This window comes from Lynx rufus, unplaced genomic scaffold (assembly GCF_022079265.1).
Source record: "Lynx rufus isolate CCGP_SWC_20201006 ecotype Redwood Valley unplaced genomic scaffold, mLynRuf1.p SCAF_6, whole genome shotgun sequence".
Taxonomy (NCBI): Eukaryota; Metazoa; Chordata; class Mammalia; order Carnivora; family Felidae; genus Lynx; species Lynx rufus.
In genome coordinates this window covers 116,248,755-116,275,148 of record NW_025814878.1, presented here as the reverse complement: position 1 = coordinate 116,275,148, position 26,394 = coordinate 116,248,755, and the positions used below count along the sequence as shown (strand labels likewise).

The window sequence follows — 26,394 nt, the reverse complement described above, 5'->3', positions numbered from 1 at the left end:
TTTTACCAAATCTCATTGAAGACCATAGTGAGAGATGTTAAGTTTATATGAATGTTCAATAAATTTCTCATTATTACTTTCCAAAGACAAGTTTGAAGCATTCAGTAAAAATAATGGGTGAAAGAAGCATTTGACTTACAAACCCCGGCAGATTCCAAGATGGTTGCCTTAGCCAACCTCAGGTTGTTCATACTCTCCCAGTTGTCGGATCAAACAGTAATCCTGGTGCTGGTGTGAAGGGACTTTGCATGTGCAGTTAAGGGTCATATCAGCTGAGTTAAAACAGGAGGGTTATCATGGGTAATCCTGACCTCATCAGGAGAGCCCTTAATAGGATCGGGTTCTTCCTGAGTGAAGGCCTGGCATAATGAACAGGACTCACCATGAGAGAGGCCTTGACAATGGAAGGGGCCACCGGGCAAGCAGTGCTGGTGGCCACAGGAGCTGACAGCAGCATCCCACTGACATTGTGCAAGGAAGTGGACCCTTGCAGGGGGAAGACCGCAGTCCTCCAGCTCCAGGAAATGGAATTCTGCCAACAGCTCTGTTCAAGCTTGGAGGGGATGTTGAGCGCTAGGTGCAAACACTGCCTGTGACACACTGGAGAGAACCCTCAGCATCACACTGGACTGCTGACTTGCAGAACTGGGACACATGGATGGCTGCTCTCGTAAGTCACTATGGTTGTGGGAATTTGTTCTGCGGCAATAGGAAACCACTGCACAGCCTCAGTGTACATAGAGGTCTTGCCCCCGGAATGAAGCTATGAAACTTCATGTATACTAGTGGCATGAAAAAAATCTTTCCTCATTTTTGCTTATGTATTTTTCATTTTATGATTTTGTATAATGGAATTAAATTCTTTAATTTTTTTTTTAAATTTGTCTTTTATTTTTTGAGAAAGAGAGACAGACAGATCATGAGTGGGGGATGGACAGCGCGAGAGAGAAGTAGATACAGAATCTGAAGCAGGCTCCAGGCTCTGACTGTCAGCACAGAGCCTGACATGGGGCTCGAATTCATGAACTGTGAGATTATGACCTGAGTGGAAGTCGGACGCATAACGGACTGATGCCACCCAGGCACCCCTGGAATTAAATTATAAGAGCATATTTCATTCATTCATTCATTCATTCATTCATTTAAAACCAACTAATTTAGTGTTTACCATTCACCAGGAATGGCTTTCTATGCTGGGGATACAGCTTTCACCAAAATAGCCCAAAGCCCCTGTGCTCATGGGCCCTACATTCTAGAGGCTTCCCAAGAGTGGGACGCGGTCACTGGAGCATTTTCAGTGAACACATGACACAACCTGACTCACATTAGCAGGGTCGCTGACTCCTGCAAGGAGAAGAGCCCCAGGTGGCAGGTGATGAGGTGGCACCAGGGCCACAATCCAGGAGGGAGAGGATGGTGGAGACTTAGGGGAGGAGAGGGCCTGAGGGATGAGAGAGACGTAGAGAAGGGCTGCAGACACAGGGCGAGGAAAAGAAGCAGAGGGAAAGAATTCTAAACCAGTGGAATTCTCAGATTTAAATATGTTGTTATACAGATTTTTAATAAACCTCTAGGGGCGCCTGGGTGGCGCAGTCGGTTAAGCGTCCGACTTCAGCCAGGTCACGATCTCGCGGTCCGTGAGTTCGAGCCCCGCGTCGGGCTCTGGGCTGATGGCTCAGAGCCTGGAGCCTATTTCCGATTCTGTGTCTCCCTCTCTCTCTGCCCCTCCCCCGTTCATGCTCTGTCTCTCTCTGTCCCAAAAATAAATAAAAAAAATAAATAAAAATAAATAAATAAAATAAACCTCTATCTACAGGGCTTAGCAAGAAATTCTTTGCATCTACTGTTTACTGTACTCTGGGGGCTGCCTGAAAACCAATTACCTCCTTACATTAATCAGGGTGGAGAAAATGGTACCAATAACACCCCAATAAAATATTCCTTAGGTTTTCATTCACAACCACAGGCAGTGCACGAACACTGGTGAAGGGAGTTTTCACTGCACTAAATACATGCCACTTTGAAGCAATTGATGGTTGCATACTATGGTCGAAATATACTGTATTAATGATATTTTCTGTATTCTTGATGCTCTGACATTTGTGACTCCCATCACTGGGGAGACACTGTCCGTCCCCTGGCTGGACAATTCTTAGAGACAGCTAAGTGCTTGCCCCGGAGCATGCCTTTCCTTTGCAAACTCAACAATCCAATCCAGATGCCACATTCTGAACCATCTCTCTGTCAGGCGCATACACTCCAGGAGGCAATATTCCTCTGCTCCAAAGACCCAGGGTCAACTACCAGCCTTCTAGAGAGAACTCCCAACCCCCAGAGCCCACCGATAAGGTTATTCAGACTGGTCAGTTCTAAACTGTTTCCCCAGCCCCTCCTTCCCTTTCTCAAGGAAAACACAATCAAGGCTCAGAGCCATGCTTTCTTCCTCTCCTTCTGCCCCCACTTGGCCCTGTGTGGTGTGCCCTGCCCCTCCCCTCGGGAAATGTAAGTGATAAAAGAAATCTTCCCACAGTGGCATCAGCCTCTCCAGCTGTCACTTAGTCCCCTTGATAAACAAAGGCCCAGGCACAGATCATATACAGTAGCAAACTGTACTTCTATGTGCTGCTTTGTGTTGAGGATTGTCTGGGACTCACAGAGCTATGGAATGAAGATCATTTTAAAATACAAAAGCTCGGGGCGCCTGGGTGGCTCAGTCGGTTGAGCGTCCGACTTCAGCTCAGGTCACAATCTCGCGGTCCGTGAGTTCGAGCCCCGCGTGGGGCTTTGGGCTGATGGCTCAGAGCCTGGAGCCTGCTTCTGATTCTGTGTCTCCCTCTCTCTGACCCTTCCCCATTCATGCTCTGTCTCTCTCTGTCTCAAAAATAAATTAAAAAAAAAACATTAAAAAAAAAATACAAAAGCTCTAGGCCATGGTTTGGGAAAGTGAAAATTACAGCTTTGGTTATTGCAAGGCTATGAAAACAAATGTATCTAGGAAGGATAAAACCACTACTTTGACAGATTAGATTTGGATCATTCAGTGGTGACCAAGATGATGGTTAATAAACAAAAAGCAAACAGGCCTCTGTGAGATTCTCTAGCTGGTGCCTCAGGCACAGGTGCCCCAGGTTTCAAGAGGAAACCATTGTTTCTCTACCAACCATCCCGAAGCCAGCTCAGTCTCTGACATCAAATTCCCTGGGACGAAGTTTTCTTCCAAAAGCAGTCCAGGAGGTTATTTCCTTCCCTGTGCAGAAGCTTTTTATGTGGATGTAGTCCCAGTAGTTTATTTGTGCTTTGGTTTCCCTTGCCTCAGGGAACACATCTAGAAAGAAGTTGTTACTCCCCACGTCAAAGAAATTAGCGTGTGTGTTCTTTTCCAGGATTTTTATGGTTTCAGGCCATTTTGGCCTTTAATCCACTTTGCATTTATTTTTGTGTATGGTGTGAGAAGTGGTCCCTATTCTTTCTTTGGCATGTTGCCTTCCTGATGAGAGCACCTGGTGATGTATGGAATTGTTGAATCACTTTGTTGTTCTCGGAAACTAATATAACACTGTATGTTATCTGACTGGAATTTAAATAAAAACAATGAATAAATAAGTAAATAAATAGGTAAGTCAGTCAGTCAGTCAGTCCAGGGAGAGAGATAAGGGGTTAGAGGAAGGGAGTCCAGTTCAGGGGGGTGGGGGAGGGGGTGTTTCCAGGAAGGGAAGTGAGGAGAAAGGGCTGAGCCCAGTGTGCTGTCTCTACCTGGCACCTTCAGAAAGTCTCTGGACCAGAACTCAAGAGAAACAGTGTGACAAAGAGAGCTCCCTGCAAGAGGAGAGGGGTCAGGTCCCAGTCCCTTGTCCCCAAGAGGGTGTGGCTCTCAGGGTGGAAGGTGCAAGGGCACAGAGGCAGGGAAGCCTGGTGTTGGGAGTCCCCATCTCCCCTGGTTTCACTTCTCCCTGTCACAGCCTGTGTCAGGTCCCCCTGTCCGGGATTCATGAAGGCGCCCCTGTTCACACTCCCATTGCCTGTCTGGTTTCTAGAGAAGACTATCATATCAGCTTCACCGCGTTCCCTGGCCTGTCCTGGCCACAGACAGGCTGGGACTTAGATTCTCCCAGGGGATGGGGATCCTGGGGCCTTGAACCTGCCTCCTGGTGCTTTCAGGGGCCTGGCCATGACCCTGACCTGGGCCAGTGAGTGTGAGGTCAGAAGGAAAGAGCCTGTTATGTGTAGGAGCAAAGGGACCGCCTGGTGGGGACGCTGGACCACTGGGGAAGGGGGCCATCGCCCCCACTCCACACCCCCACCCACCCCTGCCCAGGCCTGGGCCATCCTCCCCTTGAGTCCTTCTTGCGACTCCGCCCTGCTCTCCGCCCCCCGGTGGAGTGCCCCTCACCCTGCCCTCCCGGCTGCTTCCATCTGGGACCCGGCTCCGGGCCTGGAGGTGGGTCGGGCGGGGTCTAAGCCCCTTTGTGCCCACAGTTCCCACTCCTTGAGGTGTTTCCACACCGCGGTGTCCCGGACCGGTCGCGGGGAGGCGCTGTATGTCTCGGTGGGCCAAGTGGACCACACGCAGTTCCTGCGATTCCACAGCGACGCCGCGAGTCCGAGGGTAGAGCTGTGGGCGCCGTGGGTGGAGCAGGAGGGACACAGTTTGGGACGAGCAGACGGAGATCGCCAAGGTGCACGCACAGACCTCCCGACCGAACCTGCACACCGCCCTCCGCCACTACGACCAGAGCGAGTCCCGTGAATGACCCGGGCCAGGGTCCAGGTGACGAGTCCCTGAATCCCCCTTGGACCTGCTGAGGTCTCTCTGAGCTCCGGGTCCGAGATTCACCCCGACGCCAGGAGACCTTCGCGGCCCCCACCCAGGATGAGCCCGCGGGGATTCACTCGGATTTTATCTAGTTTCTGGGTCTTTGACCAATCACTGCGGGTAGGTATCCTGAGGAGTGAGGCCAGGAGAGCCTGGCTGCAGGGCTGGGGGGGGGGGGGGGGGGGCTAGCTAGCTAGTGGGCGGGGATGCCCGCGAGGCTGGGTGAGAGAGTGGGCGGGGCCAGGGCCTCACCTTCCAAGGGACTTCTGGCTGCAACTTAGGGTTCGATGCGAACCACCTCGGCGGGTGTGAGCAATTCGCCAGGAGGGCGCCGATTACAGCCCCCTGAAGGAGGACCTGCACTCCTGGAGGGCAGCGGAGGAGGCGGCTCGGATCCTGGGCGCCAGTGGGAGGCGGCCTGGAGCAGCCGAGCACTACCGGGTGTTACCTGCAGAGGGAGTGCGTGCGGGGGCTCCTCCTGTACCTAGAGAAAGGGAAAGAGACCTTGTAAGAAGCAGGTATGTGGGGCCGCCAGGCCTCCTGATCTCCCCTGGGGCAGGTGCTATACGTCCTGCTGGCCCCACCGAAAGGGAGGAAAATAGGATTGACACCAGAATTCTTCCCTGTCCCCCTCCTTGGGTCCTGAGGGTGAGGAGTTCCCCTGGGTTTTCAGATCCTGTGTCAGAGAGAGACTGGCTCGCAGGACCCATCCTTCTCTCAGGACAGAGGGGATCCAGTCTCTGTGGAGAGACATATCTCTAAAAGAATTCGATAGCAGGTTTCCTTGACCCTGATATTCACCTTGGGCACCCCCAGGTGACGTCCTCCCTCAGGCCTTGCTCTCTGTCCCATGCCCAACTTCATTGGAGGGCTGACTCCAGGTGTTTTGAGCCACTGGGCCTCCTCTACCAGGTCAGGACTAGAAGTCTCTGTTCCCTCACTCAGGGACCCTGAGCCTCCTCCCCTAGGCTGTCTTACTTACCCTGCCTCCAGACCTTCCCAAGGGATGGGAAGTTATCCCAGATCCTGGAGCTCAGGCTGGGATGTGAGTCTTGCACTCCCCTGCCCACCCCATTGTCCTCTCCATTCTCAGCATGGTCACATGAGTGCTGCTTCGGTGGCCCCTGGGGGATGATGCAAAGTTCCTAAAGTCTCTGACCCTTCTCCTCAGATCCTCCACAGACACATGTGACCTGCCACCCCATCTCTGACCATGAGGGGACCCTGAAGTGAAGGGCTGTGGGCTTCTACCGGACAGAGATTACTGTGACCTGGCAGCGTGATGGGGAGGACCTGACCCAGGACACGGAGCTTGTGGACACCAGGCCTGCCGAGCCGGGACCTTCCAGAAATGGGCGGCTGTAGTGGTGCCTTCCGGGAGAGGAGCAGAGATACACGTGCCTGTGCAGCATGGGAGGCTGCAGGATCCCGTCAGCCTGAGATGGAGTAAGAAGGGGGATGAAGGGGTGGATTCTATCCAGACAGCAGAATACACAACACCTTCTGTAGACCTTCAGCGGCATCACAGCTGAGGCCCAGAGGTCAGAACTCTCACCTTCCCTTTCATTCCCGGAGCCCCCGCGTCACTCCAACATGCCCATCATGGGAATCATTGCTGGTCTGGCTGTCCTTGGAGCTGTGGTCACTGGACCTGGGACCTGGAGGAGGAAGAGCTCCAGCAGGGAAAGGGGTGAGGTCAGAGTTTTCTTGCACCAGGTTGCGGGGAGAGTGGCGGGGAGAGGGGGGGAGGGGTTCAAGCCATATGTAATTTTCCAGTGTCTTGCCCCAGTCGTGAGAGGCACCATCGACACACATGTGCTTACCCAGTTGGACCCTGTTTGCTAATACTCTTTCGAAAATCACACCTGAAAAAGAGACAAAACGTTCACCTCGATGTTTCTGGTGATGGGACCTGATTCCCAGCAGTCACAGGACAGAGGGGAGGCCCTGCTGCATACAGACCTCCAGGAGGCTTTGATCTAGTTTCCACATGTCCTCTTACCTCACATTGTGTAATCTTGCCCTAGGTCTGTAGTTAAAGTTCTGGAAATTTCTTTGGAGGCCAAAATTTCAGAGGTCCCTTTAGGACCTCAGGGCCCAAGCCTTCTCCCTGGCCTCTGACACGATGTTTTGTTCTCACAGGGGAAAAGATGGAGCTACACTCAGTCTGCAAGTAAGTATGGACGGGGTGATCCCTGAGACCCTGGGTAGTGCAGACGGGGCCCCATGAGGAGCTCACCCACCCCATAGCTCCCTTGTCTCATCTCCTGGAGGCTCTGACCACGTCCTGTTGTACTGTGGCTGTGACAGTGCCCAGGGCTCTGATGTGTCTCTCAAGGCTTCTAAAGGTGAGACCTTCAGGGTGCCTGGGTGGCTTAGTCGGTTAAGCATCTGACTTCGGCTTGGGTCATGATCTCAGAGTTCGTGAGTTCGAGCCCCACATCAGGCTCTGTGCTGACAGTGTGGAGCCTGGAGCCTGCTTAGACTCTCTGTCTCCCTCTCTCTCTGCCCCTCCCCCACTGGCTCTCCCTCCCTCCCTTCCTCCCTCCCTTTTTCCCTCAAAAATAAATAAGCATTTTATATATATAAAAATATATATATAAATTATATATATATAATTGTCAAATTATATATAAAGGTGAGACCTTGGAGGGGCTAAAGTGGGGAGGGGCACAGGGGATGAGATTGGGTTAAGGGGATCCTCTGGACTTGGATATTTGAGTGTGTGGAGGGTTTTTACAAATGTCACCACTTAGAATGACTGACTTGAATGTGTTCATGATTATTTTCTGTCACAGTGTGAGCCAGCTGCCTCGTGGGGGACTGAGTGATATAATGTTTCCCTCTCTCTCTCTGCCCCTCCCCCATTCTCTCCCTCCCTCTGTCCCTCCCTCCCTCTCTCTCTCTCTCAAAAATAAACAAACATTCAATATATACATATGTCAAATTTTATATATATATAATATATATATTTATGAAAGTGATATATATATATTATATATATATATTTATAAAAGTGAGTCCTTGGAGGGCCTAACATGGGGAGCGGTTGGGACAGTGGGGATGAGATTGGGGGTATGGGAATCCTCTGGACTTGGACATTTTGAGTGCATGAAAGGTTTTTCCAAATGTCACCACTTATAATAACTGACTTGAATGTGTTCATGATTAGTTTTCACAGTGTGAGCCAGCTGCCTCCTGGGGGACTGAATGATACAAGGTTTGTTCTCACTGCCACTTAGTGACATCAAGAACCCTAGACTCCTTTATGTGTAGAAGGTGTGCGAATGCGTCCTTGTTCCTGGTAGCATAATGTGAGGAGATAGGGACAGTGGCCCACTCCCCACCACGACCCCTTCCCACACACACATGCTGTAATGGTATCATGATGCATTCACATGATCAGTCATCAGATTGTACACATTAAATACACACAAATCTTGGTGACCAATGATGCCCTAATAAAGCTGTTTATAAATTAATTTTATTTGGCAGGAGAGACTAGAAGATGGTGGCATAGGAGGATCTGGTCTCACCGCATCCTGCTGATCACTTAGATTCCACCCAATCTGCTTAAATAACCCAGAAAACCACCAGAAGACTAGCAGAACAGACTGTCCAGAGCCAAGCATAGACAAGAGGCCCATGGAAGAGGGTAGGAAGGGTGGAGAGACGGTGTGTGCTACACAGACTGGCAGGAGGGAGCTGGGGTGGTGGAGGGGCAGCCTGCCCGGCAAGGCAGAGGCCCCGAGTCTGACTGGCAAAAGTGGAGGGGCCGGACGGAGTGTGTTCTGACAGCCAGCGGGAGTTAACATCTGGAATGTTATAAGTCATCAGCTCTGCTCTCAGTTAGCAGGGAGGGCGAGAGGATGCCAGGAGGGAGAGTTGTGCCCCAGAAGACAGAGCTTAGCTCGACGGGGAACAAAGGCACTGGCAAGTGCCATCTCTGTCTCCCATCCCCCAGCCGTAATCCCAAAGGGAACCAGTTCCCATCACTGAACTTGCTTGCACCGCACAAAACCCAACACTGTGCTTCTGTGGATCCATCCCTCCCACCGGCCTGCCTCCCTCCTGGTGCTGCGGGGCCCTTCCCACAGGGGACCGCTGACGGCAAAGTGAGCTAACCCTGATCCTCCCGCCCCTGCACACGTTGCAGCAGATCCACCCCGGCTAATATGCCAGATCCCATGGAAGCAACACCACAAGCCTGGCAGTGTGCAAGTAGCCCAGACAGGGGCCACACCACTCCACAGTGAGTCCTGACCCTGGGAGAGGGGAAGATAAGGGACACAGCAGTCTGACTGTGGCCCCAGGGGTGGGCTGGAGGCAGACCTCAGGTCTGACTGCGGCCCTGCCCACCAACACAAGTTACTCCAACCAGCACAGGGGAAGTGCCCTTCAGTTCCGCACCACCCCAGGGACTATCCAAAATGACGAAAGAGAAGAATTCTCCTCAAAAGGAACTCCAGGAAGTAGCAACAGCTAACGAATTGATCAAAAACGATTTCAGCAACATAATGGAACAAGAATTTAGAATAATAGTTATAAAATTAATCCCTGGGGTTGAAAAAAGGATAGAGGACAGCAGACAATCTATGTCTACAGAGATCAAGGAACTAAGAAATAGTCATGAGGAGCTAAAAAATGCTATAAATGAGATGCAAAATAAAATGGAGGCGACCACAGCTTGGATTAAAGACACAGAGGAGAGAATAGGTGAATTAGGAGATGAAACTATGGAAAAAGAGGAAGCTGAGAAAAGAGAGACAAAAAAATCCAGGAGTATGAGGGGAGAATTAGAGAACTAAGTGATACAATCAAATGGAACAATATCCGTATAATAGGAATTCCAGAAGAGGAAGAGAGAGATAAAGGAGTTGAATGTGTACTTGAAGAAATCATAGTTGAGAACTTCCCTGATCTGGGAAAGGAAAAAGGCATTGAAATCCAAGAGGCACAGAGAACTCCCTTCAGACGTAACTTGAATCGATCTTCTGCATGACATATCATAGTGAAACTGGCAAAACACAAGGATAAAGAGAAAATTCTGAAAGTAGCTAGGGATAAACACACTGTAACATATAAAGGGAGACCCATAAGACTAGTAGTGATGGATCTATTTACAGAAACTTGGCAGGCCAGAAAGGAATGGCAGGAAATCTTCAATGTGATGAACAGAAAAAATATGCAGCCGAGAATCCTTTATCCAGCAAGTCTGTCATTTAAATAGAAGAAGAGATAATGGTCTTCCCAAACAAACAAAAACTGAAGGAATTCATCACCACTAAACCAGCCCTACAAGAGATCCTAAGGGGGATCCTGTAAGACAAAGTACCAGAGACATCACTACAAGCATGAAACCTACAGACATCACAATGACTCTAAACCCGTATCTTTCTATACTAACACTGAATGTAAATGGACTAAATGCGCCAACCAAAAGACATAGGATATCAGAATGGATAAAAAAGCAAGACCCATCTATCTGCTGTCTACAAGAGACACATTTTAGACCTGAGGACACCTTCAGATTGAAAGTGAGGGGATGGAGACCTATCTATCATGCTACTGGAAGTCAAAAGAAAGCTGGAGTAGCCATACTTATATCAGACAAACTAGACTTTAAAGGCTGTAACAAGAGATAAAGAAGGGCATTATATAATAATTACAGGGTCTATCCATCTGGAAGAGCTAACAATTATAAATGTCTATGCACCAAATATGGAAGCCCCCAAATATATAAAACAATCACAAACATAAGCAACCTTATTGATAAGAATGTGGTAATTGCAAGGGACTTTAATACTCGACTTCCCACAATGGATAGATCATCTAGACCCAGGATCAATAAGGAAACAAGGGCCCTGAATGATACATTGGATCAGATGGACTTGACAGATATATTTAGAACTCTGCATCCCAAAGCAACAGAATAGACTTTCTTCTCAGGTGCACATGGAACATTCTCCAAGATAGATCACATACTGGGTCACAAAACAGCCCTTCATAAATATACAAGAATTGAGATCATACCATGTACACTTTCAGACCACAGTGCTATGAAGCTTGAAATCAACCACAGGAAAAAGTCTGGAAAACCTCCAATAGCATGGAGGTTAAAGAACACCCTACTAAAGAATGAATGGGTCAACCAGGCAATTAGAGAAGAAATTAAAAAATATATGGAAACAAACGAAAATGAAAATACAAATATCCAAACGCTTTGGGATGCAGCGAAGGCAGTCCTGAGAGGAAAATACATCGCAATCCAGGCATATCTCAAGAAACAAGAAAAATCCCAAATACAAAATCTAACAGCACACCTAAAGGAAGTAGAAGCAGAACAGCAAAGACACCCCAAACCCAGCAGAAGAAGAGAAATAATAAAGATCAGAGCAGAAATAAACAGTATAGACTCTAAAAAACTGTAGAGCAGATCAACGAAACCAAGAGTTGGCTTTTTGAAAAAATAAACAAAACTGATAAACCTCTAGCCAGGCTTCTCAAAAAGAAAAGGGAGATGACCCAAATAGATAAAATCATGAATGAAAATGGAATGATTACAACCAATCCCTCAGAAATACAAGCAATTACCAGGGAAGACTATGAAATATTATATGCCAACAAACTGGACAACCTGGAAGAAATGGAAAATTCCTAAGCACCTACACACTTCCAAAACTCAAACAGGAAGAAATAGAAAACTTGAACAGACCCATAACCAGTGAAGAAATTGAATCAGTTATCAAAACTCTCCCAACAAATAAGAGTCCAGGACCAGATAGCTTCCCAGGGGAATTTTACCAAAATTTAAAGCAGAGATAATACCTATCCTTCTCAAGCTGTTCCAAAAAATAGAAAGGGAAGGAAAACTTCCAGACTCATTTTATGAAGCAGTAACTTTGATTCCTAAACCAGACAGAGACCCAGTAAAAAAAGAGAACTACAGGCCAATATCCCTGATGAATATGGATGCAAAAATTCTCAATAAGATACTAGCAAATCGAATTCAACAGCATATGAAAAGAATTATTCACCATGATCAAGTGGGATTCATTCCTGTGCTGCAGGGCTGGCTCAACATTTGCCAATCAATCAATGTGATACATCACATTAATAAAGGAAAAGATAAGAACCGTATGATCCTGTCAATCGATGCAGAAAAAGCATTTGACAAAATTCAGCATCTTTTCTTAACAAAAACCCTCGAGAAAGTTGGGATAGAAGGAACATACTTAAAGATCATAAAAGCCATTCATGAAAAGCCCACAGCTAATATCATCCTCGATGGGGAAAAACTGAGAGCTTTCCCCCTGAGATCAGGAACAGGACAGGGAAGTCCACTCTCAGTGCTGTTGTTTAACATAGTGTTGGAATCAGCAATCAGACAACAAAAGGAAATCAAAAGCACCAAAATTGGCAAAGATGAAGTCAAGCTTTAACTTTTTGCAGATGACATGATATTATACATGGAAAACCCAATAGACTCCACCCAAAGTCTGCTAGAACTGATACATGAATTCAGCAAAGTCGCAGGATACAAAATCAATTTACAGAAATCAGCTGCATTCTTATACACTAACAATGAAACAACAGAAAGACAAATAAAGAAACTGATCCCAGTCACAACTGCACCAAGAAGCATAAAATACCTAGGGATAAATCTAACCAAAGATGTAAAAGATCTGTATGCTGAAAACTATAGAAAGCTTAAGAAGGAAATTGAAGAAGATATAAAGAAATGAAAAAACATTCCGTGCTCATGGATTGGAAGAATAAATATTGTGAAAATGTCAATACTACCCAAAGCTATCTACACATTCAATGCAATCCCAATCAAAATTGCACCAGCATTCTTCTCAAAACTAGAACAAGCAATCCTAAAATTTGTATGGAACCACAAAAGACCCCGAATAGCCAAACTAATTTTGAAGAAGAAGACCAAAGCAGGAGGCATCACAATCCCTCAGACTTTAGCCTCTACTACAAAGCTGTAATCATCAAGACAGCATGGTATTGGCACAAGAACAGACACATAGACCAATGGAATAGAATAGAAACCCCCGAATTAGACCCACAAATGTATGGCCAACTCATCTTTGACAAAGCAGGAAAGAATATCCAATGGAAAAAAGAGAGTCTCCTTAACAAATGGTGCTGGGAGAACTGGACAGCAACACGCAGAAGATTGAAACTAGACCACTTTGTCACACCATTCACAAAAATAAACTCAAAATGGATAAAGGACCTGAATGTGAGACAGGACACCATCAAAACCCTAGAGGAGAAAGCAGGAAAAAACCTCTCTGACCTCACCCTGAGCAATTTCTTAATTGACCCATCCCCAAAGGCAAGGGAATTAAAAGCAAAGATGAACTATTGGGACCTCATGAAGATAAAAAGCTTCTGCACAGCAAAGGAAACAACCAACAAAACTAAAAGGCAACCGACAGAATGGGAAAAGATACTTGCAAATGACATATTGGACAAAGGGCTAGTATCCAAAATCTATAAAGAGCTCACCAAACTCCACACCCAAAAAACAAATAATCCAGTGAAGAAATGGTCAGAAAACATGAATAGACACTTCTCTAAAGAAGACATCCCGATGGCCAACAGGCGCATGAAAAGATGCTCAACGTCGCTCCTCATCAGGGAAATACAAATCAAAACCATACTCAGATATCACCTCACACCAGTCAGAGTGGCCAAAATGAACAAATCAGGAGACTATAGATGTTGGCAAGGATGTGGAGAAACAGGAACCCTCTTGCACTGTTGGTGGGAAAGCAAACTGGTGCAGCCTCTCTGGAAAACAGTGTGGAGGTTCCTCAAAAACAAAAAAAAGATCTACCCTATGACCCAGCAATAGCACTGCTAGGAATTTACCCAAGGGATACAGGAGTGCTGATGCATAGGGGCACTTGTACCCTAATGTTTATAGCACCACTTTCAACGATAGCCAAATTATGGAAAGAGCCTAAATGTCCATCAACTGATGAATGGATAAAGAAGTTGTGGTTTATATACACAATGGAATACTACGTGGCAATGAGAAAGAATGAAATAAGCCCTTTTGTAGCAACGTGGATGGAACTGGAGAGTGTGATGCTAAGTGAAATAAGTCATACAGAGAAAGACAGATACCATGTTTTCACTCTTATGTGGATCCTGAGAAACTTAACAGAAGTCCATGGGGGAGGGGAAAAAAAAAAGAGGTTAGAGAGGGAGAGAGCCAAAGCATAAGAAACTCTTAAAAACTGAGAACAAACTGAGGGTTGATGGGGGGTGGGAGGGAGGGGAGGGTGGGTGATGGGTATTGAGGAGGGCACCTGTTGGGATGAGCACTGGGTGTTGTATGGAAACCAATTTGACAATAAATTTCATATTAAAAAAAAAAGGAAAATGGTAATAAAGTGCCTCAGCAATGCTTCCAAAAAAAAAGAAAGAAAGAAAGAAAAGAAAGGCGGGGCCGTAGAAGAGAAAATAGATTCGACACGCCCAGGTGCACACCTTGGGGAAGGACCTGCATGGTGGTGGTGGTTCTGGGAGGAGGGCAGGTCATATCTCCAAGGAGGGTTAGGGGGAGACTTCCAGCCCAGGACGGGCAGGCTGGGAGAAGGCTGGCTGTGTGGAAAGCCTTGTGCTGACCACGTGGCTGGACAGCCAGTTTGGAGACCAGATGTCAGGAGTGAGGCCCACTGAGGTCGTGGAACCAAAGGATGGGGTGAGGGCCAAGGATAAGGCAGCGGGACCTCGAGCAGTTTTCTGGTTGGTGGGGGAGAGGGGAAGGCAGGAGCCAGCAGGGGAGACTAGTGCTGAGGGTCTGGGAAGGGGGGACTGAATGTCCCAGAACAAACTTGAATCAGAGGCTGACAAGAGAGGAGGGGACTTGGGCCAAGAGCCAGGAGGAGGGGGTGCTGATGGCAGGGCCCCAGAGGAGGAGCTCCTGAGAGAGGAGAGCTTAGTGAGGGCCCAGCATGTGGGCAAGGGGTGTGAACAGGCATGGGGCCATAGGGGAGGGGTGCAGAGGGGCCAGGGAGACTGGGATTCCTGTGCACAGGGAGAGTGGAGGCCACAAGGGAGTGAGGGTGGGATGAAGGAGAGGGGACAGGGCAGTGCAGGTGTTGGTGCAGGGTGGAGGAGGGCCAGGGTCAGGTGCCTGCACTGGACGGGAGGGAGGCGGAGGGGCACCAAGACAGGGGACAAGTCTTGACAAAGCTCTGAGCACCATGCCACAGCACTCCCCTTGGTGATGGCAGGAGGACAGTGGGAGTGAGAGTCTGGGCTAAAGACTCCTCAGAAAATTAGCATACACTGGAAGTCTTAGCTTCACCAATGAGACAACAAAATGAAACAAAAGGCATCCAAATTGGCAAGGAAGTACTCAAACTTTCACTCTTCTCAGAAGACATAGTACTGTGTGTGGAAAACTCAAAAGATTCCACCAAAAAATTGCTAGAACTAACACATGAATTCAGCAAAATAGCAGACTGTCAAATCAATGTACAGAAATCTTCATGCATTTGTAAACATGAATAACAAGGTAGAAAAAAAAGAAACAAAGAATCAATCCTATTTGGGGTTGCACCAAAAACAATAAGATACCTAACTAAAGAGGAAAAAGTTCTGGACTCTGATAACTAGAGAACACTTATGAAAGAAATTGAAGAAGACACAAAGAAATGGAAAAGCATTCCATGCTCATGGATTAGAACAAACATTGTTAAAATGTCTATCCTACCCAAAGCAATCTATACATTTAATGCAATCCCTATCAAAATACTACCAGCATTTTTCACAGAGCTAGGACAAATAATCCTAAAATTTGTATGGAACCACAAAAGACCCGACCGAATAGCCAAAGCAACTCTGAAAAACAAAAAATAGGAGGCATCACAATTCCAGATTTCAAGCTACATTACAAAGCAGTAGTCATCAAGACAGATTTCTGCGAGCATGTGGAGAAAGGGGAACCCTCTTGCAGTGTTGGTGGGAATGTAAACTGGTGTAGCCACTCTGGAGAACAGTGTGGAGATTCCTGAGAAAACTAATAATAGAAACATTCTATGATCCAGCAATTGCAGTACCAGGCATTTACGCAAACGGTACAAAATACGTATTTGTACATAAAACACCCCAATGTTTATAGCAGCATTATCAACAATAGCTAAATGATAGAGAGAGCCCAAATGTCCATCTACTGATGAATGGATAAAAAAAGAGGTGGTATACACGCACACGCACATGCACACACACGCACACACACACACACATAATGGAATATATATGATTTATCCTCAAGAAATCTCCACGTGCATTTGAAAAGAATGTGTATTCTGTTGATGGCTGGAATGTTCAATAAATGTCAGATTTGTACTATTGGTTTATAGTACGGCTCAAGTCTTCTTTATGTTTATTGATCTCTGCATAGATGTTCTATCCATTATGGAAAGTAATATATTGCAGTTTCTGACTATTACAGTTGTATTATCTGTTTCTCAATTTCTGTCTGTTTTGTTTTCATGTATTTGGCGCTGAGGTGACTATATATTCAGAATTGTTTCATCCTTCTGATAGTTTGACTCTTTTATCACTATAAAATGTTGCTGTCTCTCTTTACTAGCAATTTTCCTTTATGTCATATACATAATATTTACTCACATAATTTATATATTTATAGCATATGCTGGTCGTGTTATATTTTATGTCCTATGAATTCAATATTGAAATTCTATGACCTTCTTTTTACTACCTATTCTCTCTAAAGTTACTCAATCACAGTCTATTCCCGTTTGTACTTTACATTTCATGCTACGAGTTTCTCTTTTTCTTTGGGCAATTCTTTGTGTACATTTTTTGACACCCAGGTTAAATGTAGATTTATCTAGAGAAATCTGTTTCTTTCTTATAAATTTGAGTCAATATCAATCCAGAACAATAATAAACTAAACTAATGACTAGAAGGTATTTTGGCCCCAAATAAACGCAAATTTGGACTACAAATCACAGAAGCGTTAGTCTGTGATTGGAAATTCTTTGAAGTAGCTGTTTGCTCACTTTGTGCTAGCTCCAAGCAAACCTCCTTAGAATAATATCTTATTGTTCTTTTTTTTTTTTTAATTTTTTTTTCAACGTTTTTATTTATTTTTGGGACAGAGACAGAGCATGAACGGGGGAGGGGCAGAGAGAGAGGGAGACACAGAATCCGAAACAGGCTCCAGGCTCCAAGCCATCAGCCCAGAGCCTGACGCGGGGCTCGAACTCACAGACCGTGAGATCGTGACCTGGCTGAAGTCGGACACTTAACCGACTGTGCCACCCAGGCGCCCCAATATCTTCTTGTTCTTGAAGATAGAATCAATGTGATTTGTGTAACCCTTTTCTGAAGATATGAATCTATGAGTCTTAGGTTTCCATATTTTCAGGGAGGGATGTTTCTCATGGAATAGAATAAGCTCTGAGCATTATTTCCTGTCTATTAAGTTCATGAGCCTGAGAAGGCAAGCTAAGATTTTCTAGATTTGAAATACACCTTAAGTATCATCCCTGGCTTTTTGCCCATTATTATATTTTGGCCTAAATGATTATTATTCTCTTGATTGTTTTTTTTTTTGGGTGATATATATACACATCACCCAAATATATATAAAATATATACATATGTATACATAATACACACACACACACACATATATATAATCATTGTTAGCTGTTTTTATAGGAAGAGGCAGCCTTAAAACTTAGTCTATTGTGTTATTGGAAGAGGATCCCCATTCACAATTGTTTCATTTCTGCAATTTATCCAGCACCAGACGAGGTGGTAGAATACAAGTCTACCTAAACCAATGGTGATCTGTGTCTTGTGTGAGCCAGCGCTGGTCTGTGAATGTGCATCAGCCCACAAACAGATAGAGACAGAAATGAAAGTGAAACCTTATCCTGTCTCAGACTGGCAATCGAGACAAAAATAAGCCTGTATATCGTCATTGGATCTGCTAAAAACAGTTTGATTACTAGCTGTTCATGGACCAGACGTGGACGAGCACAGTGTCTAACCTAGAATGATTTTTTAGACTTTTGTGAGGGTCACATAAAACCTGGTAAATTTTGGATACTCTGCCCAGAAATACGGGCATGTACAAAGAAATATGAAGTGTCAGTGTATGTATAAGGATCATCTGAAGTGTTACAGATCTGGGTAACTTAATCCTAGGAGGAGACAAAGGCTGGAGAAGACATTTTGAACAATCACTTCATCACCCGACAGTGCTACTCCACTTACTTGTGAGTACAACTGGAGTAGAGAAAAGCTGGATCCCATAACAACTATCAAGGGGAAAAGTTGAAAGACGCCATATTTAGTCACTCCTTCCTCCAATCTGCCCTGAGTGCCTACAATGTATCATATCAAGTTGTAGTCTCAAATCACTGCTCCAAATGTTGTAATTTGTCATTCTTTTTCATGCCCAGTTTCCATGCCCAGAACTAGTACCCTCTTCCCACATAAAAGATTTCCATGTTTAGGGGTGCCTGGGTGGCTCAGTCGGTTAGGCGTCCGACTTCGGCTCAGGTCATGATCTCAGGGTCCGTGAGTTCGAGCCCCACGTCAGGCTCTGTGCTGACAGCTCAGAACCTGGAGCCTGTTTCAGATTCTGTGTCTCCCTTTCTCTCTGACCCTCCCCCATTCATGCTCTGTCTCTCTCTGTCTCAAAAATAAATAAACGTTAAAAAAAAAAGAATTTAAAAGATTTCCACATTTAAAAATCTTGACGGAGGGCAGAGACCATGGAGAGGAGAACCCATTTTGCCAAACAGTCTTGCATTGGACGTGGCATGAAACTTCACAGTCACGTGACCACCTGCCAGACTCTCTCTCAGGACATGGGACAGATAGGCTGGGACCGCACTACATGGCATTTGGCACAGGTGTTTGAGTGACAGTGGTGTCATGCAGTTGCAAGGGGCAGCAGCAACAGCAGTCTCAGCCTCCGGATCCAGTGTGCTATGTCAGGGGACTCTGTTGTGACGGTGACATGTATACCCAGGAGCAGGGCCCTGGTTACACGTAAGCCTCCCCCTCAGGTCCATTGTGGATACTGTTCCCGTCTGTGTAGACTCAAGCCTGGTTTGTGACATTCCTTGAAATAGAACAAGGCCCCACATTCTCTCTCATCCAAGTCTCTGTAACTGTACATATGTATCCCAAAGAGTCAGAAGTCAATGTGGGGAATAGCTTCAGAGAGCATGATTTCAGACGTTTTTTTCCACCTTTCCTGAGATATAACTGACAAACACCATTGTGTCAGTTTAAGGCTACAGTTTCTTGATTTGATACATTTCTATGCTGCAAAATGCTTACAACCAGAGCATTACCCTAGACCTGCACCTTGTCACATAGTTACCATTTCCTTTGGTGTGGTGCAAACATTTAAGATCTACACTCTTGTTATCTCAGAGATTTTATGTTGAGCTGATAACCACTTCCTCAATCTGCCACCTGGCTCTGCCCCCTGGGAGAGAAAATATGTATCTCCCAGCAGGTCTTGCATTTTTCTTCCTAGAAAAAACAACAACATTTCAATGTGGATGTAAGACCCCTTCCCACAATGAGGGCTCTCATCAGTGACTTCACTGCAACTCTATCTGGTGGAACCCCAGGATTGCTCGTGGATTCGTTACAAAACACTCAGGCCTCTCTCCACATACCCTGTTAGAGTGTTGGGCGTGGACCCAGGAATCACTACTTAATAAGCCCCACAGGAGAGGCTGAGGCACAGCCACGTGGGAATCATTCATTATGTGCTTGCTGCTCAGTGTGTGATCTGAAGACCAGAAGGAGCACCAACCTTGTTATAAACCCAGAATCTCACACTCTGCTCCAGATTGTCTAGCTCTTCGTAAATCCAGGAAATTTCTGTGCACACTGAAAGCTGGGTCTCCCCGGAGTGTGTGCCTTCTAGGTGCAGAACGAGAACTGTGCAGTGTGCTCTGGGTGTGCTCTGATCAGCTTGCTTCATGCTGACGACTCCAGGGTTTGGTCCTGATCCTCTCTCTTCTATGGCCATCATCCCTTGGTGACCTCATCCATGCTGAAGGCTCTAAACATCATTTATATGGTGTCACCTCCATATCTATTTCTCCAACCTAGATATTTCTCCCACCCTGCACTCTATATCCAGCTGGAACTTCGCTTGCATTTCTCATAATCTCAGATTCAACATTCCTAAATTGGGTGCTTGTGATACAACTTCCCCTAATGCCCTACTTCCAAAATCTTCCCTGTTTGATTGGAAGACACTGCTCCTTTCTTCTTGCAGTCTGAAGTATTGGATGCTGTCCTTGATTCCTCCTTCTCACAACCCAGAAGTAATACATTAGGACATGCTGCAAAGTTCATCTTTAAATGTATCCAGAACACACACACACACACACACACACACACACACACACACACCAAGAGTACAGTCACTTCCTGTTATTTTCTCTCCTCAAACCCCTAAATAAATCCAACATTCTCCCCTCCTGGAAACTGCACTGGCTTCCTACAGTCTCCCTACTGGTCTCCCGCCCTTCACCTCTCGATTCTGCACAGCAGCAAACAGATGCTGCTAAGACAAGTAGTACTACGTGGACCATCTGATCTAAACCATCCGGTGACTCCACATGTCACTCAGAGAAAACTCAAAAGCCTTCTAATCCTAAGGCCTACATATCTGACCGCATTTACATGCTCTCTGCTCCAGCCACAGTGGCCTCTCACCCTTCCTTGAACAAGGACACGCTCCTGCCCTAGTGTGTGTGCCTGGAGGTTCCCCTGCTTGGAAAAAACTCCCTCAGACATGCTCTTCAACAATTCCTTGTGTCCTGCACATCTCTCAGAGATCACCTTCCCAGTGAGGCTCACACTTACCACCATAGAAAAGTAGCTACCTTCCCTGTCCCCGCACAAGTAACTCTCTGGATCACCTTCCTCAAAGCACCTACCAAATTCCAATTTATTTTTGTATTTTTTATTTTTTTAATGTTTATTTATATTTGAGACAAGGGAGACAGAGCACAAGTGGGGGAGGGGCAGAGAGAGAGGGAGGCACAGAATCTGAAATAGGCTCCAGGCTCTGAGCTGTCAGCACAGAGCCCCATGTGGGGCTCGAACCCATGAACCATGAGATCATGACCTGAGCTGAAGTCAGAGGCTTAACAGACTGAGCCACCCAGGTGCCCCAACCAATTTCCAATGTAAACACTTTCCTTATTTACCACATTTATACAATATACACTTGACTCTGAATTACACTGGTTTGAACTGGGCACATCCACTGATATGTGGACTTTTTTACAATAAGTGCTGTCAATGCAGTTTCTCTTATGGTTTCTTACTATTTTCTCCAGCTTAATTTATCATAAGAATACATGTTACATATCCATGTAACGTACAAACCATGTGTTAAATGACTGTTCCTGTTTTCAGTAAGGCTTCTTATCAACAATATGTTATGGTGGTAGTATTTAAGTTTCAGGGGAGTCAAAAGTTACATTTGGATTTCTGACTCCTCAAAGGGGTCATTGCCCTCAGTCCCCACTTTGTTCCAGGGTCAAGTGGAGTCTGTCACTCACCCCTAGGACATATTCTCCACAAGACCAGCACGTTTGCCTCTTCTTACTGAGGTGTCCTAGATGAAAAAATAGCGGGTCCTGCACGTGGCACACCACATTATCAGTGGAAAGAGTGGTCAGCAGAGAGGACCTCTGTCTTCTGGATGAGCCTCAGGCACAGCCAGTCCGTGGCAGCTCCTGCACAAAGTGCCCCCACCTCACCATCAGTGCCGTCTCTACTTTCACCCAGGGCTGCCCCTCCCTCTCTCTGCTCAGCTCCCCCCTCCCACACAGTTACAGTCCTATTTTCAGAATCACTGTATGTAGGCTCCATGGGGCCCTTTCTCCAACCAAATAGAAATCTACATTAGACCCTGCTTTATACATCCATGAACTTGGATGTGAACCAGCACCAGCATCACTGGAACTAAGGGCAGGAAGAGAGGGCAGAAAGGCAAGGAAGGTAGAAACTAACGGAAGTTGAAAAAGGATAAGAAACTCTCAGATTCCTCTCTGTCTACCTCAGGATGTAAAGAATAATCCAGAAGACAACTCTAGAGGGAGGAGATGGATGAATCTGAAAATCCATCTCTCCAAACCCCAGAGACTCCTGTGTGCAGGGCCCATCTAGGCCTGTGGGAACGACAGTCCAAAGGACTCTTGGTGCTACAGCCACCGGGGTCATCCGGGGAGAATGAGACAGGAACTCGGACACAAGAGCAGAACAGGTCTGATGCTCCACAGAAACAAGGGGGAAAAAACCACCCAAAAGAGGGGGCTGAGGTCACGACCCAGGAGGGAGCCTAGGCTGACCCAGACACAGGAAGCTCTTGCTGCACAAGCTCCTGGTGACAGGTGACATCCAAGCCCCTATGATCTCAGGTCCTGGTGAGACAAGGTTCCACAGAAGGGACCAGGACAAGGAGCAGAGACATGACCCAGCTGAGGAGGGAGCACGTCACACTAATTATGCACTGAGCACCGACTGGACACAGGCCCCGTCCACGCTCCGCTCCTCCAGCCCTCTCCTGTCCGCACATGCAACAGACACAGTACAGGAACAGCGGGTTCTGGAAGGTTCTCAGGGCTTTCATTTATTTTCTCTTCCAACCATACAAATCCTCTCTTTTATTACCTCGTCATGCCCACATACCAAGAATTACAAAACACAAATTCCTATCAGGATTCTCATTTTCAGTAGGGAAGTAAGGCGTCAGTACTCAGCCCAACATGAAGGAAAGACAGGAATGGAGACAGAACATGAATCAGTATGGGAGGGGTCATGGTGGGCATGGGGGACAGTCTCCTGAGTCCTCACGATATGCTTATAGGAATGCAGACACATTCTGACACCATCTGCAGGAATTCAGGGGATCTCAATGTCACTAAGTGGGGGTGTGAACAGATCCTGCATCACTCAGTGCACCACAGGCAGCAGGTCTCACACTGTGAAAAAAAATCATCATGAACACATTTAGGTCAGTCACATAAGTGCCACACACTCAACAGCCCCCCTCATGCTCGAAGTGTCCCTAGTGCCACCACTCCTCCCCACTTCACCCTGCATAGTCTTACATTTAGGAGCCATTAGAGATGAATCAGAGCCCTGAGTACTGTCATCGCCTGGGGTAGAACAAACAAGATGAGATCAGAGCCACAGGAGCTGAGACTAAAGGAGCAGCTATGGGCGGGGGTGAAATCCCCATGGGGTCCTGTCTACACTATTCCAGGTTTCAGGGATCACCTCCTCCATACTTATGTCCAGCATGAAAGTAGCTTGGTCCTTTTCCTCCTGTGGAAGAAAATAGCATGTTAGACACCTGGGACAGATGGGCCATGGGATCCTAGAGCAACCTCCTAGTCCTACTCCAAAATGAAGTTTCCAGAGTTCTGACTGAACACATAGGACAGGATTGGGACACATGAAGAAAGAGGTGTGGGGTCACAGGACCACCTGACTTGCTGGAGATCTGGCCTCAGCAGGGACCTTCCTCTGTCCTGTCACTGCTGGGAATCATGTCCCCATCACCAGAATCACCAAGTGAAAATCTGTCCTTCATTTTCCAAGTTCTCTCCTACAGAGTGAATGTTAGTAACGGCTCCAGAGTGGGCAGGTCCATATGTGTGGATGGAACTTCCCAGGAACCAGGCAGGACAATGTGCTACCTAGGAAACCCCCCAGTGGGACAAGAGAACTCACATCCCCCCACGCTGTTCCTACCTGAGCACTTCTTCTTCCAGATCAAAGCTCCAACCACCACAGTGACCACAAGGACAACCACAGCAACAATGATGCCCAGGATGGGGATGGAGGGCTGAGAGGATGGCTCTGGAAAGTGAAGGAAGGTGAGGGGCAGAGACATCCAGCTTCAGTCATGACTCTGTGAAATTCTCCAGAAGGGCCCTGCGTTCCCTGACAGGGGCTCTACCCCAAACCCTCCTTACCCCATCTCAGGGTGATGGGCTCAGGCAGCCCCTCGTGCTGCACATGGCACGTGTATCTCTGCTCCTCTCCAGAAGGCACCACCACAGCCGCCCACTTCTGGAAGGTCCCATCTCCCGCAGGCCTGGTCTCCACAAGCTCTGTGTCCTGGGTGTGGTCCTCCCCATCACGCTGCCAGGTCAGGGTGATCTCCGCAGGGTAGAAGCCCAGGGCCCAGCACCTCAGGGTCACCTCACGGTCAGAGATGCGGTGGTGGGTCACCTGTGTGTTGGGAGATTCTGAGGAAGAAGAAACAGAGAATCCACACTGTGCTTTAACTTTATGGGCCACTGAAACTGCATCCACGTGACCATCCTGAGGTGGACAGGACAACTGGTCTGGATGGAAGAAGCACAAAACCCAGAGAGCAGTCTAGCCTTTGGGATCTCCTGATCCTTGTTAAGTTCTGGAATCAGGGAGAGAAGCCCAGGTAGGAAGCTGCTGGTCTAAGGGGGAACACACTGTGGTCCTGAGTGTGGTGGAGGGTGAATGACTCAGAATACCCGGACTCAGATCTCCAAACATGTTCTCAGATGGAGAACAAGGCCTTGAAAGGGAAGGTCAGGGTTCACAAGGTGGCTGCCAGGGTCAGAGGGAACTGCTGATGGGTTATTTCAGGGATGTTTCAACCTGCATCCCAGGGAGAGACTGGATTCCTGTCTCTCTTTTAGAGAAAAGCACCCTCAAGGTGAGTCAGTCTCTAGTAGGCATATGAACTCCGAGGCGGATCTCTCTTTCCCACCCGTGGGAGGGGCGCTATCGTGACACTGAGTCCATTTTCCCTTCCTCGTGGGAAGCCAGCCCCAGTGGAGGGGAGATCAAGGAGGCTCCGCGGTCCCAGTACCTGCGCGCAGCAGCGTCTCCTTCCCGTTTTCCAGGTACTTGAGGAGCCACTCCACGCACACGCACTCCAGGTAGTTCTTCCAGTCCTTCGCTGCACCGGCCACCTCCCACTTGCGGCGGGTGATGTGCGCCGCGGTGTCCGCCACGGTCCAGGAGCGCAGATCCTCGTTCAGGGCGATGTAATCCGCGCCATCGTAGGCCCACTGAGTGTACCCGCGGAGGAGGAGTCCGTCAGGCCCCAAGTCACAGCCATATGTCCACTGGATGTTGTGCGACCCTGTCCCCGCCCCGCCCCCAGAGCAGCAGTGATTAAGGTGAAACCGAAAGTAAACCCGCCTAAAATCTCCCTCGGGCTCTTCCAGGGGTCGTGGGACGGGTGTCACGCGGCCTCGGGGCAGCGCTCTGACCCGGAGACTCGGGGCGACCCCGGCCCGTCCTTGGGGATGGGGGTCGTGACCTGGACCCGGCCCGTGTCGCTCACCGGACTCGCTCTGGTTGTAGTAGCGGAGCATCGTGTTCAGGTTCACTCGGGAATTCCGTGCGCGTCTTCTCGTTCCGCGTCTCCTGGTCCCAATACTCCGGCCCCTCCAGCTCCACCCACGGGGCCCGCGGCTTCATCCTCGGATTCGGGGCGTCGCTGTCGAACAGCACGAACTGCGTGTCGTCCACGTAGCCCACGGAGATGAAGCGGGGCTCCCCGAGGCCGGGCCGGGACACCGCGGTGGAGAAATACCTGAGGGAGTGGGAGCCTGCGGGCGCGGAGGGGCTGAGACCCCGCCCGACCCTCCTCCCCGCGCGGGGCCCGGGTCCCAGAGGGAGGCGGCCGGGAGGGGAGGGGGACCCGAGTTGGGGAGAGCAGGGCGGAGTCTGGGAGGGATGGGGGAGGAAAGGCCGGGGCAGGGGGCGGGTGGGGGCCTGGGGTTGCGGCGGTGGACAGTCGCCTCCCCGGAGGTTCCGCATCCCCCCGGGCGGTCTCCTCCCTCCTGCCCCTCAGAGTCCCTTTCCTCCCGACCCCGCACGCACCCGCCCAGGTCTGGGTCACAGCCAGGGCCCCCGACAGCACCAGGAGCAGAGTTGGGGGCATCACGACCCGCATCCTCGGGGTCTGGGGAGAAATGTCAGCCTCAGGAAGCGGGTGCTGAAACTTGATACCCCGGAACCGCGGTGCCGCTGATTGGCTTCTTCGGAAACCAGACACTAATAGGAGTGTGAACCGAGGCCGCGTCATCAGTATCCAGGCAGAAGGACCTGACACAGGTTGTGACAGGGAGAAGTGAAACCAGGGCAGCTGGGGGCTCTCCAACACTGGGCTTCCCCGCCCCCGACCCCGCCCTGGAGCCAGAGTCCCTGAGAGGCGGGCCTGGGGACCTGGGACTTGGCCTGGACGCCTCACCTACTGCACAGAGCACTCTTTGTCCCACTGTGTCCCTGAGTCGTGGACCAGGAGCTGTGTGTCACTGATTCTCCAGCATTTTGTTCTCAGGATATCTCTACAGTCTTACAAATTAGTGAGGATCCCAGGGATAATTGTGTGCCTGTGGATTTTATTGATCCTTATTTACCACAGCAGGAATAAAACAGGTTCAAATATTTATTAATTCATTTACAATCATATGAAAACAGAAATATTGTTTGTATGGAAAGTAACAATGCTTCCTAA

General features: G+C 47.9%; 1 protein-coding gene and 3 pseudogenes across 1 annotated transcript in view; 3 read left to right on the top strand and 1 right to left on the bottom strand.

Moving 5' to 3' along the window:
• The window catches only part of LOC124528386 (alpha/beta hydrolase domain-containing protein 17B-like), a 28,585-nt pseudogene extending 23,834 nt beyond the window's left edge, over positions 1-4,751 (top strand).
• LOC124528157 (class I histocompatibility antigen, Gogo-B*0103 alpha chain-like) overlaps positions 1-26,394 on the top strand; it is a 215,970-nt gene that overhangs the window by 38,487 nt on the left and 151,089 nt on the right. The window lies entirely within an intron of this gene.
• Positions 5,020-7,699, top strand: LOC124528384 (HLA class I histocompatibility antigen, alpha chain E-like; annotated as a pseudogene).
• Positions 22,478-25,860, bottom strand: LOC124528158 (class I histocompatibility antigen, Gogo-B*0103 alpha chain-like; annotated as a pseudogene).